Source organism: Rhinoraja longicauda, chromosome 20, assembly GCF_053455715.1.
Source record: "Rhinoraja longicauda isolate Sanriku21f chromosome 20, sRhiLon1.1, whole genome shotgun sequence".
Classification (NCBI taxonomy): Eukaryota; Metazoa; Chordata; class Chondrichthyes; order Rajiformes; family Arhynchobatidae; genus Rhinoraja; species Rhinoraja longicauda.
The window spans coordinates 10,413,032-10,430,742 of record NC_135972.1 but is presented as its reverse complement, the minus strand read 5'-3'; positions in this window follow the sequence as shown (position 1 = coordinate 10,430,742).

Below are 17,711 nucleotides of genomic sequence, written 5' to 3'. Positions count from 1 at the left end.
CTGACGGTAAATAAATTGGTTAAACAAAACTATCTTCTGGTATCTTCAAATGCCTTTTTAAAATTTAATTAATGCAGCACGGTAGCGCGGCGGTAGAGTTACTGCCTTACAGCGAATGCAGCGCCGGAGACTCAGGTTCAATCCTGACTACGGGCGCCGTCTGTATGGAGTTTGTACGTTCTCCCCGTAACCTGCGTGGGTTTTCTCCGAAATCTTCGGTTACCTCCCACACTTCCAAAGACATACAGGTATGTAGGTTAATTGGCTGGGCAAATGTAAAAATTGTCCCTAGTGGGTGTAGGATAGTGTTAATGTGCGGGGATCGCTGGGCGGCGCGGACCCGGTGGGCCGAAGGGCCTGTTTCCGCGCTGTATCTCTAAATCTAAAAAAATCTAAAAATATTACTGTGCTTCTAAATGCATCTGCGACAACCTAGCAAACCTGGGGACAGCATGCGACAGCGCCCGCAATAAGCAACGATACCTGGCGACAAGCCAGCTGTCGCCGAGATCCGCTACGATTCATTGAAGACTCCTCACGATCATGCCCACGACACCCCGGCAAACGTTCGGCGACAGCCTAGTCACCGGCAGTCGCCTTAAAATCGCCTAAGTGGGACAGGCCCTTAAGGCTGTGCCTCAATATCTAGATATAACTGATTTATTGGAACCTAATTTTTATTAGTAGGTAAGTAGCATTGGACACTTCTATTTGTGGACATCCTGTTTTCTAATGGACAAAGGAATCATGAGATACTTAATCCACAAGTGAGTCCGGAGTGTGTTTGTAGGATTAAATCCGCGTAATTAAAATGTGAAGTGTTCAGTCTTGTTAACAAACTATTATTATTACTGAATGATCCTTGTGTCCACATGCATGTCTTGACAGCATATTGTGTCCCATCTGACTTCCTAAAACTGTCAGAAAATACTATACCTGCAGATGGTGGGAATCAAATTAAAGATCTATTTTGGTGCTTTTGAAAATAATGAGCATATATTACCGGCTTCAGAAAGGAGTCTTTCCCTCTCATCATTTTGTCAAAAGAACAACTTTTCTCAAAGCAAAATGACAAATGGTTTTTTTTTTGTCGAAGTGCTTTTTATATAATCACACTCTTTATCGCACGTGGAGTTCTGTATCACCACGGCATCTGGATGTGCGATTTACCGGTGAGAATTAAACTAAGATTGTGGGGAAGTTTGTTGTGTACGGCCCGAGTTTAAGGTGCAAACGTCTGGCTGCACAAATGTCAATCCACTCTCAGGAGAGAGATTCGGCCCATCGAGTCTCCCCTGCTTCTTGAGATGTAGTGGGGTAGTGGGGCCTTCAGCCCACCGACTCTGTACTGGCTATCAGGCATCCATTTCTGATGACTGAGAGGTGATAATGCAGGCAGACTGTACATTCTCCCTGTGACTGCGTGGCCCGTTTTTCTCCCACGTTCCAAAGACGTGCAGGTTTGTACGTTAATTGGCTTCTGTAAATTGTCCCTAGTGTGTAGGATGGAACTAGTGTACGGGGTGATGATAGCTGGTCGGCTTGAGCTCGGTGAGCCAAAGGGCCTGTTTCCACGCTGTATCTCTAAACTATACTAAACTAAATACCAGGGCCCTGGCTATGGAGAGCCAAAGAATCATAGTGTGGAAACAGGCCCTTCGGCCCAATTTGCCCACACCGACCAACGTGCCCCATCTACACTCGTCCCACCTGACTGCGTCTGGCCTCTATATATACCTCTAAACCTGCCCTATCTATGTACCTGTCCAAATGTTTCTTGACTATTGTGATAGTACCTGGCTCAACCACATCCACTGGAAGCTCATTTCGTAAACGTACCACCCTTTGTGTTTAAAAGAAAATAGGCGCCACTGAGGCTCCTATTAAATTTACTTCTCCCTTCATCTTAAATCTATGTTCTCTGGTTCCTGATCCCCCTACTCTGGGTATGAGACTCGGAGGTCCAAATGGGCCTATTTCTGCGCTGCATGTGTAAAGTCTAAACATAAAGTTTGATGCTGGGCAACTTCTCATCCTTCGGAATTATTCCGGTTTCTAATGGCCAAATTGTAAGAAAATCACAATTTGCAAAACTGGAGGAACAGAATCGACATGACTACGTTTTGGAGATGTGGGCGGCACGGTGGCGCAGCGGTAGAGCTGCTGCCTTACAGCGCCAGAGACCGTGGTTCGATCCTGACTCTGGGTGCTGTCTGTACAGAGTTTATACATTCTCCCACACTCCAAAGACGTGCAGGTTTGGAGGTTAATTGGCTTCTGCTAAATCGTCCCCAGTGTGTGGGACAGTGCCGGTTTACAGGTGATGGCCGGTCGGCGCGGACCCGGTGGGCCGAAGGGCCTGTTTCCACGCTGTATCTCTAAACGAAATCAAATATACATTCTTGGCCGACGAACATTTAAAACAGGGATTTAAAATCCCTAAAGGAATTGATGAGGGAACCTTGCTGGAGGCATGTTGACAGTGCATGCAGTTCTTAATGTGCAAGTCAGCCAGTGAATTCAAGGGCTAGGCGATCAAGAGAGTCACGCCACAAATCTCTAGGGCTTGCTGCTTGATTTACTCTACACCACCTTTTGCTTCCTGCGAACAGTGTCTCAGCCATGCTGCTATTTTAAAGAACCTTTTGGGATTTCCTCATTAATCGCCCGTCAAACCTCGTGACCTAGCAACAAGGATAGTTAACTGTGTAGGTGATAGTTAACATATGTAGGTAACCTAATATGGTTATTTGGAAGAAGTATTTTAATGGATCATCTTAACAGGTACCTCACAGCGCCAGAGACCCAGGTTCGATCCTGAATCCGGATGCTGTCTGTACGGCTTTTGTTACATTCTTCCTGTGACCTGCTTGGGTTTTCTCCGGGAAGCTCCGGTTTCCTCCCACACTCCAAAGACGCCCAGGTTTGTTGGCTGATTGGCTTGGTATACTTGTAGAATTGTCCCTAGTGTGCGCTGGATAGCTACACGCTAGTATGCGGGGATCGCTGGTCGGCGCGGACAAGGTGGGCCGAAGGGCCTCTGTATCTCTAAGCTAAACTAAACTTGCTCAGTAAGGGTGTCAAGGGTCATGGGGAGAAGACGGGAGAATGGGGTTGAGAGGGAAAGATACACTAGATCAGCCATGATAGAATGGCGGAGTCGACTTGATGGGCCAAATGGCCTAATTCAGATCCTATGACTTATGGACTCATGAATGTTTTCCAATGCCAAATTAACCAAGTATAATTTGTCATCCTCTATAGGAAATTCTGAATTATTAAATTCCCTTTCCGTCCATTTTCTGATCAAATATTTATGCACAGATTGAAATGGAGGTCCAGGTGTTAGTTGTTGTAAAGAACCCTTCATTTGCATTTGCAATTGGAACTGGCACTTCATAAGGACTGAACCACTGGTCTGGGGCTGTTGACAAGCACCTGGTCTGGGCCATGTAAAACATATACTTTACACATGCTACATCATCATCTTCCATAAACTGTGCAACAGGAGAAAGAATCAAAGCCAAATGAGGCAATAGCAATGTTCCATCTGCTCCTCCGTCACTGCATGGTATACCAAGCGCAGATTCTCAGGTTAGCAATGTCCTACAGGTCAGCTGCCATCACTCATGCGTTTTGGTAGTAGGAATAAAGGCGCAGGTTACTTTCTAAAGGGGAGAGGATTCGGAAATCGGAGGTGCAAAAAGACTTGGCTGTGCCGGTGCAGGATTTCCTAAAGCTTAATTTGCAATCGAAGATAGACACAAAATGCTGGAGTAACTCAGCGGGGACAGGCAGCATCTCTGGAGAGAATGCTCCAAATGAGTGACGCAGTCAGGCTAGTCTAGTCCCAATAGCGCAATGCAGTGGTGCCTCCACTAGAGCTATCACCTCACGGTTCCCACGACCTGGGTTTGATCCTGACCATGAGTGCTGCCTGCGTGGAGTTTGCATGTTCTCTCAGTGACTGCGGAGGTTTCCTCCCTGGTGCTCCAGTTTCCTCCCACATCCACATGAGATGCTCAGATTATTGTATTGCCGTATACATAAGGGTGCAAGAAAGTTTACTTTGAGTTATGACTTTAGTTAAGGTACAGTGTAAAGCTTTTGCTGCGTACTAACCAGTCAGCGGAACGACAATACACGATTACAATCGAACCATCCACAATGTACAGATACATGATAATAGGAATAACATGAATAATATTGAGTGCAAGATAGAGCCAGTAAAGTCCTATCAAAGATAGTCCGAGGGTTTCCAATGAGGTAGCTAGTAGTTCAGGACCGCTCTCTAGTTGGTAGGATGGTTCAGTTGCCTCATAACAGCTGGGAAGAAACTGTCCCTGAATCTGGAGGTGTGTGTTTTCACACTTCTATACCTCTTGCCTGGTGGGAGAGGGGAGTAGAGGGGAAAAGGGTGCGACTCATCCTTGATCATTTGGATTTGTTTAGATACTGCATGGAAGCAGGCCCTTTGGACCACTGTGTCCGCGCCGACCAGCGATCACCCGAATACGAGTTCTGTTCTATCCTACATAGTTTACCCTGTATTTCATTGTGCATCTGAACGTGTGTCAATAAAACCCCATTGATGTCGACACGCCAAATTTACAGCTAGATTAATGACCGCATTGCTGTTGTGCTGACACTACCATGCCCCTGATATAAATGTGACTTTTCCAAATGCCACAGGTCTTCACATAACATTTATTGCCGCACGAGACAATTCGGAAGCTGTTAGCTCAGTCGTTCCCTGCCGAAGGTTAACTTTCTGCCTATATTTCTGAATTAAAATAACAAAGCGATTATAACGATGACTGACCCCCATTTTGTTTTGAAAGTTGGAAGGTCTTTACAACTCGTTATCAGTGCAATGCAAATAGATTTGTGAGAATCAGAATCAGAATCCCTTTTTTTTTTGTCATCCAAAAAAACAAGTCTTTTGGACGAAATTCCGTTTCCCACAGTCCAACAATAAGAGCAATAAAAATAAGCATTAACACACACAATCACAAACCAACACAAAACAAACAAAAGAAACATCCATCACAGTGAGTCTCCTCCAGTCACCTCCTCACTGTGATGGAAGGCCAGAATGTATTTTCTCTTCCCCTGCCGTCTTCTGCCGTCTTATTATCATGCGTACAAACATTTTTAAAAAAAAGAATCTTGATGGTGTCTTTTCTGTCATTCGCACGACTTGTTTGCAACCAAACCTTTTGGTCAGTGTTGGAAGTGGTGCACAGAAATATCCCACCAGTCAGAGCAAAGGAGCACCGTGCTAATCTGCTTTGAGGTGTCTTGTAAAAGGTTGCACTGTTAATTATAACTTAGCTGCTGGTTTCTCCCCTCCTTGAAAAATGAAGAGAAGCATGCAGGGTGACCTGTTCCAAAATGTTCTTCCTAAAATGCTGTGATGTTGAGTTTGAGTTTAATTTATTGTCACCGGTACCAAGGTACAGTGAGAAGCTTTTGCTGCGTGCTAACCAGTCAGCGGAAAGATAACAGGTGATTTGTAGACGTTAATTCAGAAATACAGCGTGGAAATAGTCCCTTCGGCCTAGCGCGTCCGCGCCGACCAGCGAATTCTCCGTCCTGGCACCACCCTACACACGAGGGACAATTACAATTATACCAAAGCCAATTCACCTACAAACCCGCATGTCTTTGGAGTGTGTGAGGAAACCAGAGCACCCGGAGAAAACACTCATGGTCACGTGGAGGACGTACAAACTCACAACAGATCGTAGTCAGGATCGAACCCGGGGTCTTTGGCGCTGTAAGGCAGCAAGTCTACCGCTGCGACCCTTGGCTGCCCCTCTTGTGCTGGAAGTGTTGTTGCCTATCCTCAATGATTGTGGTCTATGGGTCAGAAAAGCAAGGAACGAGTGGCAGAGGGGGAAGCTGACTGAGGTCCAGATTATGGACATGGGTTTGGATGGGATTATGGTGTTGAAGGCAGAATTGCAGTCAATAAGTTGGAGTCTAACGTAGGAGTCCTTGGTGTTTCGGTGTTTCCAGAGATGAATTTAAGGCCAGGCAGATGGCGTCTACGGTCAACCTGTTGCGATAGTAGGCAAACTGCAGTGGATCAAGGTGGGTCTGAGAGGTTGAAGTTAATTTAGTTTAGAGATACAGTGCGGAAACAGGCCCTTCGGCCCACCGAGCCTGCACCGACCAGCGATTTTTTAGATTTAGATTTAGAGATACAGCGCAGAAACAGGCCCTTCGGCCCACCGGGTCCGCACCGCCCAGCGATCCCCGCACATTAACGCTATCCTACACCCACTAGGGACAATTTTTTTACATTTGCCCAGCCAATTAACCTACAAACCTGTACATCTTTGGAGTGTGGGAGGAAACTGAAGATCTCGGAGAAAACCCACGCAGGTCACGGGGAGAACGTACAAACTCCGTACAGACGGCGCCCGTAGTCAGGATCGAACCCGAGTCTCCGGCGCTGCATTCGCTGTAAGGCAGCAACTCTACCGCTGCGCCACCGTGCCGCTCATTAACACTATCCTGCACACATTAGGGACAGAGTACAATTATACCTACGCCAATTAACCTACAAACCTGTACGTCTTTGGAGTGTGGAAGGAAACCGGAGATCCTGGAGAAAAACCACGCAGGTCAGGGAAAGAAGAAGCAAACTCCGTACAGACAAGCACCCATAGTCAGGATCGAACCCAGGTCTCTGACTCTGTCAGACAGCAACCCTACCGAGTTAATGTGCAGTATCAGATGGTGGATGTTGGCATCACTGGAAGGTAGTCATTAAGGTACTCTATCTGGTTTTACTTTGGCAGTTTGATAACAGTGTCCTCACACACCTTTTCTCAGCTTCACCCGGTTGTACCAGCAATTTATGTCTACACAGCACTTCCCTCAGCAAGCAATTAAGATCAAATTAATTAAAAAAATACAATAACTGCCAGTAAACAAACTCACTCCACTGTTTTAATCTTTTTAAAATTTATATTTTTCAGTCCCAAAACATGCAGTTCCACACTATTTTCTCATTTAATTTACTGTTTTATTGCATTCCAGAATAACTCGTATAGATGCACATTCCTCCAGCAAGACTATTGCAGACTTCCAACACATGCATTGAAAAGGAAGATAGACACACAGTGCTGGAGCAACCTGGTGGGTCAGGCAGCATCTCTGGAGAAAAAGGATGGGCAACGTTTCTGGTCGGGACCCTTCTTCAGACTCAGTTACTCCATCACTTTGTGTCTATCTAAGAGTAATAGAGTCATACAGTGTGAAAACAGGCCCAACTTGCCCACACCAACCAACCTGTCCCATCTACACTAGTTGGACTCTCCTGAGTTTAGCCCATATCTCTCTAAACCTGTTCTATCTATTTACCTGTCTAATTGCTTCTTAAATGTTGCGATAGCCCCCGCCTCAACTACCTCGTAGTTCCATACGCCCACAACCCTCAGATTCGGATAAAATCTATCCCCCTTCACCTTAAACCCTCTGGTTCTCGATTCCCCACTCTGGGCAAGAGACCGTACGTCCACTCGATTTATTCCTCTCATGATTTTATACATCTCTCTAAGATCACCCCTCATCCTCCTGGGCTCCAGGGAGTCCCAGCCTGCTCAACCTCTCCCTATAGCTCAGAACCTCGAGTCCTGGCGACATCCTTGTAAATCTTCTCTGCACCTTTTCCAACTTAACACCATCTTTCCTGCAACACGGTGCCCTGAACCGAACACAATGCTTTAAATGCAGTCTCACCAACGTCTTATGTAGCTGCAACATGACCTCCCAACTTCTGGAGTTGATATTTTATACATTTCCGTATAAACCAGCATTTGCAGTTCCTTTCTACACCCATGAAAAGGAGTTGTGTATGTTTGTGAGTCCGTTATTGCTGTTAAAATATATCGACTAAGTTGCTATGTTGAGAAAGCATAATATACTGAAAGCATAATGTACGAAAACAATCTTTACACATGATTGGTATAAATCAAGGGTTGTTCGTGAAAATGCTTCCACTTACATGTGTGGTGGAAAAGAATTTCATGTTACAATTATAACAGAATAAAGTGAACTGTCTTCATTATAAAATAGCAATTTATTTATTTTGCAATTATTTACTTTGCAATCTACTTTTTCCCGTGTGAAAACAATCAACACTTAAAATAGTAATGTAATGGTATTTTATATTTCATATTTTATATTTCATATTTCATAACTGTGGTGAATCTGTGGAATTATTTGCCTTTCTGACCGTATCATTTATAATTTAAATTGATCATTTGTATTTTATATTTTATATTTTTATATTTTTACATTTTATATTTAAAAAATTTATTCTTTATTTTAAAATATTGTTATATTTACATGTATATTTACATGCGTATTATCTTTTATGTTGTATTTTATAGCAATAAAGGTGACAATATTTTGCTATTTTTTATAAAAAGGTGATTTTTTGCATGTATTTTTACAATGCAATTTGATTGCACAGCTTGATATTTCCAGACAATTGATTATTAACAGGGAACAATTTTGCCTTGAAATTAGTTAATGCAACTTCAAGTTAAGCAATCCAATCTCCACGGAAAGTGAAATGTGAATGAAAATTTCACGTGGGCCATTTTCACTCTGTGTTCCACCGTGCATGGGAGATTCTGATCGTGTGCAGTGGTTTTACACTATGGGAGGTGACATGTAAGGGGAAAGTGTACAGTTAATGACAAAACCTTTAACGGCATTGGTGTGCAGATGGATCTTGGAGTCCAGGTTCATAGCTCACTGAAGGTGGCAGCCCAAGTAGATAGATAGGGTGGTAAAGAAGACATGCGCTATGCTTGCCTTCAGTGCTAGAGCATTGAATGCAAGAGTCAGGATGTCTTGATGCAGTTCTATCGGACTTTGGTTAGGCCTCATTTGGAGTATTATGTGCACTTCTGTTCGCCCCATATCCACCTATCACTTGCTGAACTTTGTCCCGCCTTCCATCTCTTTCTACCACCCTCCCCCCCCCGCTACAATCAGCCTGATGAACGCTCCCGATCCAAAATGTCACCTTATCCATTCCCTCCACAGATGCTGCCTGACCTATTGAGTTCCTCCTGAACTTTGTTTTTTCCTTAAGATTCTAGTATCTGCAGTTTCTGGTGTCTCCTTCCCTGAATTAATTAGGGGAAACTATTTTTTAAAAATCTCGTAACCTTAGGGTGGCCGTGGTAGAATTACTGCCTTACAGCGCCAGCGACCCAGGTTCGATCCTGACCACGGGTGCTGTCTGTATGGAGTTTGTACGTTCTCCACGAGAGCCACGTGGGTTTTCTCCAGGTGCTCCGGTTTCCTCCCACTCTCCAAAGACGTGCAGCATTGTAGGTTAATTGTCTTCAGTAAAATTGTAAATTGTCCCTCGTGTGTGTAGATTAGTGTTATTGTGCGGGGATCGCTGGTCGGCCTGGACTCGGCGGGCCGAAGGGCCTGTTTTCGTGCTGTATTTCTAAACTAAACTTCGGCAATTATTAGCTCATTCAGGTGGGATGGGTTGGAGATGAAATCAGGTCTCCCACATTTTGTTTGCATTAAGCCTGTTGAGCAGTTCCTGTGATGAGCTTACTTTAATTATACACAGTTAATTAAGTTTAGTCTCACCAGATCCTGCTTGTCTGGAATCAACGTGAAAGATTGAATTCCTTCCTCTGTGCTGTAATGTTCTATAATTGTAAAATTCTGTCTCATTATATGCACCAGGGAGGTGAAAACATAACTGTCAGGCAAATAGTTTTGTCTCCTGAAGATCAAAATGCAAAACCCACCCCAGGTTAAAAGTCATTATAAATGCCAATGTAATTGACATCACAGCGGCTCTGGCTTAATGTTGACATTTTCCTACTGCTGATTAACTGAACAGTCCCTGCAAAAATTCCCAGTCGGCCTCAAAATGGAGATCGCAGCCTAAAATTGTCTCATTAACCTGACCTTTCCAACACTCCCTGTTCCTCGAAATTAAAATGGAATTGGATTAACATTGGCCCGGGAAACAACATGGTGTCTATCAGTAAAATGAGATTCAATACATGAACTTCTATTCACTGAAACGCCGGTATGCCATCAGTCCGCTCCCGTTCCATTTTACCTTTGGAAGTATTTCGGAAAGTGAAAATGAATGTTGTCGCCGGGGTTGGTTTGCCTCTGGGCAGTTTGCTTTTATTAACAGTGTTAATAGTTAATAGAGGACGTTTCCACCAGTGGGAGAGTCTAGGACTAGAGGTCACAGCCTCAGAATTAAAGGACGTTCCTTTAGGAAGGAGATGAGGAGGAATTTCTTTAGTCAGAGGATGGTGAATCTGTGGAATTCTTTGCCACAGAGGGCTGTGGAGGCCAAGTCAGTGGGTATTTAGAAGGCAGAGATGGGTAGATTCTTGATTAGTATGGGTGTCAGGGGTTATGGGAAGAAGGCAGGAGAATGGGGTTAGGAAGGTGAGATAGATCAGCCATGATTGAATGGCAGAGTAGACTTGATGGGCCAAATGGCCTAATTCTGCTCCTCTCACTTATGGCCTTATGACCTTATAACAGCGGGGAAGGATTTAGGATTTGAGTGCAGTGAGAAAGAAACTCACATGGCTTTGAAACTGGGAAGAATGGCCAAGTCATTGGTAATAACATAAAGCGTATAAAATGTTGAAATGTTGTTACAGAATGAGTTTAGTTTATTGCCACGTGTACCAATAATGTATTGTCTTTCCGCCGACTGGTCAGCACACAACAAAAGCAACAAAAGCTTTTCACTGTACCTCAGTACACCTGACAATAAACTCAACTGAACTAATCAGTCAGCAGAAGGACGATGCATGATTGCAATCGGGCGGTCCATAGTGTACAGAAACATGGGAATAACGTGAATAACGTTCAGTGCACGATAAAGTCCAGTAAAGACCGATCAAAGATAGTCCGAGGGTAGTTAAAGTAAGAAATGTTGCTGCCGGAGGTGAGAGGCTTGTATACACTGGAATTTAGAAGGATGAGAGGAGATCTTATCGAAACGTATAAGATTATTAAGGGGTTGGACACGTTAGAGGCAGGAAACATGTTCCCAATGTTGGGGGAGTCCAGAACAAGGGGCCACAGTTTAAGAATAAGGGGTAGGCCATTTAGAACTGAGATGAGGAAAAACCTTTTCAGTCAGAGAGTTGTGAATCTGTGGAATTCTCTGCCTCAGAAGGCAGTGGAGGCCAATTCTCTGAATGCATTCAAGAGAGAGCTAGATAGAGCTCTTAAGGATAGCGGAGTCAGGGGGTATGGGGAGAAGGCAGGATCGGGGTACTGATTGAGAATGATCAGCCATGATCACATTGAATGGCGGTGCTGGCTCGAAGGGCCGAATGGCCTCCTCCTGCACCTATTGTCTATTGTCTATTTAAAAGAGTGGAGCGATGGTAATGCCTGGTTGCAGATCCACTTCTGCGACCAGCACACAATGAGTCGCCTGGGTTGGGGGCCATCTTGTTTCATGGAATATGAATGAATTGGTGATTTAATTTAAAATAAATCAGAAAATGTAACGAGGTGAAGTCCATTGTAAAGCCTGTGGGCTAAGTATGAACCCAGGGAGCTCCTGGCTTTGTCCATTGATGAGGCTGACTCCAACGGTGGCTCCAATAATAACCCGGCACCACTCCCTGAGCCTCCTCTGTAGAAAGGAAGACTCTTGTGCCGCAGTCTCCCCACTGTGATTGAAGAGGAAGGGAGCAGAGGAAAGAATTGCAGGAGGGAGGGAGGGAGGGAGGAAAGATGCAGGCAAATGGCCAGGGGAGGGCCAGTTAGATGTTCAGACGAACCTTAGAGAAAGGAGCAGGGAGAGGCCGTCCAGTGCTTTGAACCCACTCTGGCAGCTCAACAAGATCATGGCAGATCTGCACCACAAACCGAGGGAGTTAAGAGTCAACTACATGGGTGGTGTAACGGTAGAGTTGCCGCCTCACAGCGCCAGAGACCCGGGATCGATCCTGAATATGATAGATTCAGCTTTCAGATACCTTAATCTGTGGCCCCAATGTTGATGCTGCCTGTTGGGATTCTGGGAACCTATGACTTGATTGAGCTGCTCTGTATGCGTGTGCAGGGTTTGTGCGTGTGCAGGGTTTGTGCGTGTGCATGTACGCATGTGCGTGTAGGGGCGTGTATGCGTGTAGGGGCATGTATGCGTGCACGTGCGTGTAAGGGCATGTTCCGTTTGGTTTAGTTTAGTTGAGGGATACTGCATGGGAACAGGCCTCTCAGCCCACCGAGTCCGCGCCGACCAGCAATCCCCATTATCCTACACACACGCCAGGGCCAATTTACGTTTATACCAAACAAATTTCGCGATCACGGGGAGAGGGCGCAAGCTCCGTACAGGCAGCGCCCGTAGTCGAGATCGAACCCCAGTCTGTGTGGTGAGTGGGCACGCACTAGGAGGGAGAGGGAAGGGTTGGGGGAAGTGTCTATTGGCCTTGCCCATCGCCCACTGCCCATTGCCTCTCCCCAGTAGTCAGACAGGGTCCCAAGATAGCTATGAAACCGTCCCGTCGGGTCAACTGCACGAGGAAGCCCAGTCACGTCACTGTGCCCACTCGTGCTGCCCGAGGGCACAGGTAGCCACAATCGTTACAGCCTTCAAATGCCCCCCCCTCTCCCCCTCTCCCACTCTCACATTCTGCACCTCCTATTTACCATTATCCCCAGGGCTGCACAGCATTAGGACAAAGCATGCAGAGAAGCAACAGTAAGGGAGGCACGGTGGCGCAACGGTAGAGTTGCTGCCTTACAACGCTCACAGCCTCAGAGACCCGGGTTCGACCCTGACTACGGGCGCTGTCTGTACAGAGATTGTCCGTTCTCCCCGTGGCCAGCATGGGTTTTCTCCGTGATCGTCGGTTTCCCCCCACACTCCAGAGACATACAGGTTTGTCGGTTAATCGGCATGGTCTAAATATAACAATTGTCCCTGGTGTAGGATGGTGTTAATGTGCGGGGATCGCTGGACGGCACGGACTGGGTGGGCCGAAGGGCCTGTTTCCGCGCTGTGTCTCTAAACTAATGCACTAAAAATCAAGCGGGAATGGGGTTTCGGTGGGAAAGGAAAGGAAATTTCTAAAAGAACGGAGGTTGATTAGATTGTCAGGTAGTTTGTGTAGCTTGGCATACCAGCGAGAAGCACTGAACAACTTGTTTCAAAAGCCTTCCCTCAGTAATTAACGCCGCAATCGAAATGAATGATTGAAGCTGACAGAGAGATATTTTGTCATGCACAATTCAGCACAGGCTCGTTGTACATGTTATCTGCTGGGATAATGTGACACATTTATCTTGCAGGAGCAACAGCACAAACATCATTTTGCTTGAAAGATACCTGGACATCATCGTTATTCAACCACTTGCATTGTCCAACTTTGCATTTCCTTATAAAAAATACAGAAGGAAGAAATTTATGTGGCTGTAAAAATGTGGGTTGTTTTATTCCCTCCTCCCGTGCATGTTGTATTCAAAGCAAAACACGATGGTAAAGATGTTCCTCGTTGATTGAAAATGGTGCCCATATGCTGGCAGAAAATTCGGCCAAATATTCTCAGCTGTTTGCAGCCACCTGTTTCATTCGGAAACCACGATTTGAATCCAGGCTGTGAAGATCAGCTTGGATGTTCAGTTTAGTTTAGAGACGCAGCTTGGAAACGGGTCTTTCGGCCCACCGAGTCCGCGCCGACCAGCGATCCCCGCGCACTAACACTGTCCTACACACACTGGGGACAATTTTACATTGACACCGTGCCAATTAACCTACACACCTGTACGTCTCTGGAGTGTGGGAGGAAACCGAAGATCTCGGGGAAAACCCACAGGGAGAACGTACAAACTCCGTGTAGACAGCACCCGTAGTCGGGATCGCACCCGGGACACTGGTGCTGTAAGGCAGCAGCTCTACCGCTGTGCCGCCCTTCCTAAGATAGCTTGGTTGTGTCAAGGATGCACATTAGCATTTCATATGAAGACTTTCATATGAAGAAAGACTGGATAGGACTTTCATATGAAGAAAGACTGGATAGACTCGGCTTGTACTCGCTGGAATTTAGAAGATTGAGGGGGGATCTTATAGAAACTTACAAAATTCTTAAGGGGTTGGACAGGCTAGATGCAGGAAGATTGTTCCCGATGTTGGGGAAGTCCAGAACAAGGGGTTACAGTTTAAGTCTTTTAGGACCGAGATGAGAAAGTTTTTTTTCACACAGAGAGTGGTGAATCTGTGGAATTCTCTGCCACAGAAGGTAGTTGAGGCCAGTTCATTGGCTATATTTAAGAGGGAGTTAGATGTGGCCCTTGTGGCTAAAGGGATCAGGGGGTATGGAGAGAAGGCAGGTACAGGATACTGAGTTGGATGATCAGCCATGATCATATTGAATGGCGGTGCAGGCTCGAAGGGCCGAATGGCCTACTCCTGCACCTATTTTCTATGTTTCTATGTCTGACACAACCCACTGCGGTACTGAGGGGCACCAACACCTCCACTTCCTGAGGAGATTGAGGAGATTCGGTGTGTCAACAAATACTCTCTTGAACTTCTCCAGAGAGCTTATGGACCAGTTCCATCACGGCCTGGTTCAGCAACTCGAACGCTCAGGAGCGCAGAGGTTACAAAAAATGATAGACCCTGCCCAGTCCATCACAGGTAAACTGACCTCCCCACCATCTGCAGGAGTCACTGCCTCTGTCTCAAGAAGGCAGTCAACATCATCAAGGAACGTGTCAAGGAACATCGTCAAGGAACAAACAAAGTGTGTAAGCGCACACATCCAGATTCAGGGACAGTTTCTTCCCAGCTGTTATCAGGCAACTGAACCACCCTACCACAACCAGAGAGCAGTGCTGAACTACTATCAACCTCATTGATGACCCTCATTGATCAAACTTTACCGGCTTTACCTTGCACTAAACGCCATTCCCTTTATCATGTACCTGCACACTGTAAATGGCTCGATTGCAATAATGTACTGCCTGGTGAGCATGTAACAAGAGCTTTTCACTGTACCTCGGTACACGTGACAACAAACTGAAACTAAACTTTACTGGAACCCTCAACAGCCTGGCCACGTTCCCATTTCACTCCTGCCATCGGGAAGAAGGTACAGGAATCTGAAAACCATGACCTTCAGGTTCAGGAACCTTAATCGACAAACCTGAGTTATTTTTAAAAATATGGTCTCCATTTATTGAATTTTTAGAAAAGTAAATGGGTTTGGCACAGGACTAAAATAAAAAAAAAATTTAGATAAAAAGTTGAAACTTGAGTTGGGGGTTGGATGTACAGCTGTGGTTTTTGTCTCCCGGATCTACTCCCGTTAATTTTTATTGTTAGATCCTTTTTTTTTTTAACCCTCTTACTCTCTCTCCCCAAGTTTATAGTTTTATATTTTTATTTTTACTTTCTCTCTTCAAAAATTTAAAAATTGAAGCTATGTAAGAACTTTGTAACAAATGTGTTTTTTCTTATTTCGATTTGTACATATGCTTTTCAAAAATAAAATATTAAAAAAAAAAAAAAAAACTTTACTGGAACCCTCAACAGCCTGGCCACGTTCCCATTTCACTCCTGCCATCGGGAAGAAGGTACAGGAATCTGAAAACCATGACCTTCAGGTTCAGGAACCTTCTTCCAAACAACCATCAGACTCTTGGACACTCTATACACCAACTAAACCACTGGCTGTTTTGCTTGCACGAGGGACTTTGGGCTGTTTGCACTATTATTGCTGTTTTTTCTGCTTGTTGTGCTATCTGCTGCCTTGACAGTGGAGCGGCACGCTAAACTCTCGTCGAAGAGAGGGGGAGAACTTCTTCAAAGTAGACAGCTAAATTCTCAACGAAGAGAGGAGGAGAACGCTAGACTCTCGTCGAAGAGAGGAGGTGTCTGCCTAAACAGTGGTGTTGCCATGAAATGCTGGAACAAAGGCCTATTTACAAGTTCACAAGTTACAGGAGTAGAATTAGGCCACTCGGCCCATCGAGTCCACTCCGCCATTCAATCATGGCTGATCTCTGCCTCCTAATCCCATTTTTCTGCCTTCTCCCCATAACTCTTGACACCCATTCTATTCAGGAATTTGTCTATCTCTTCCTTAAAAATATCCACTGACTTGGCCTCCACGGCCCTCTAAGTTCCACAGATTAACTACCCTCTGACTGAAAAAGTTCCTCCTCACCTCCTTTCTAAAAGAGCTCCCTTTAATTCTGAGACTAAGACCTCTGGTCCTAGACTCTCCCACCAGTGGAAACATCCTCTCCACATCCACTCTATCTGTGCCTTTCATTCTTCTGTAAGTTTCAATGAGGTCCCCCCTCAACCTTCTAAACTCCATCGAGTAGAGGCCCAGTGCTGTCAAACGCTCATTACATACTAACCCACTCATTCCTAGAATCATTCTCGTAAACAATGGTGGAATGAAAGATATCTTCAGTGAAAAACAGTTAACATCTACCCACCCCCTCAGCCAATATTCAACTATCACCAAAGAGGGTTCTAATGGTCATTTATTTCTTTGCTGTTTTCAGAGTCTGACTGAAAGCAATTTATGTTCTGTGTTTTCCACTTTGCAAGAGCAACTGAATATCAAATCGACAGTAAAGCAATTTGGAAATACCGAAACTTTGAAAGGTGCTACATAAATACAACAGGTCAGGCAGCATCTCAGGAGAGAAGGAATGGGTGACGTTTCAGGTCGAGACCCTTCTTCAGTCTGAAGAAGGGTCTCGACCCGAAACGTCACCCATTCCTTCTCTCCTGAGATGCTGCCTGACCTGCTGAGTTACTCCGGCATTTTGTGAAATAAATACCTTCAATTTGTACCAGCATCTGCAGTTATTTTCTTACACCATGTAAATACAACCCTTCCTTCCCTGAAAATCAAACAAAAAAGCTGCGGATGCTGGAAATCTAAAACAAAAACACACAATGCTGGAAAGGTTCAGGGGGTCGGGCAGCATCTGCGGAAAGAGAAACAGGCGCTCAATGCTTCAGGTGCGTGATGCTTCAACAAGGAAAGGGAAGGGAGAAAGACAAGTTTGTTTTCAGGAGGAGAGAAGGTGGGGGGGGGGAGGTATAGAACAATGGGAATATCTGCACCAGGGTGGGTTTAAATAGCGTAACGTTGACTAGAGGAGCGGATTGTGAAGCCAGAGGAAGGAATATGGGTGGAATAAGCGGCGGAAGGGGAGAAAGGATTGCGAGTCCAGGTGCAGGACAGGGAAGAAAGTAGGGACAAAAATATCCCCAAATACCTTGATTCCGTCCAATCCACACTTGTCCTATCCTTCATCCGAGACACCCTTGCACAACTTTCAACTCTACAATAACCTTACATTTCTAGGCCCCCATTGCCTCATCTTCATCATAGGCATCCAGTTCCTCTACACCTCTATCCCCATCAAGTACGGTGGCACAGCAGTAGAGTTGCTGCCTTACAGCACCAGAGACCCGGGTTCCATCCTGACTACCGTTGCTGTCTGCACGGAATTTGTCGTTCTCTCTGTGACCCGCATGTGTTTTCTACGGGTGCTCTGGTCTCCTCCTACACTCCAAAGACTGCATATCCTTGTAGGTTAATTAGCTTCGGTAAGTTGTAAAAAAGTGTCTCCAGTGTGTGTAGGTTATTGCTTTTCGGCGTGGACTTGCTGGGCCGAAGGGCCTGTTTCCA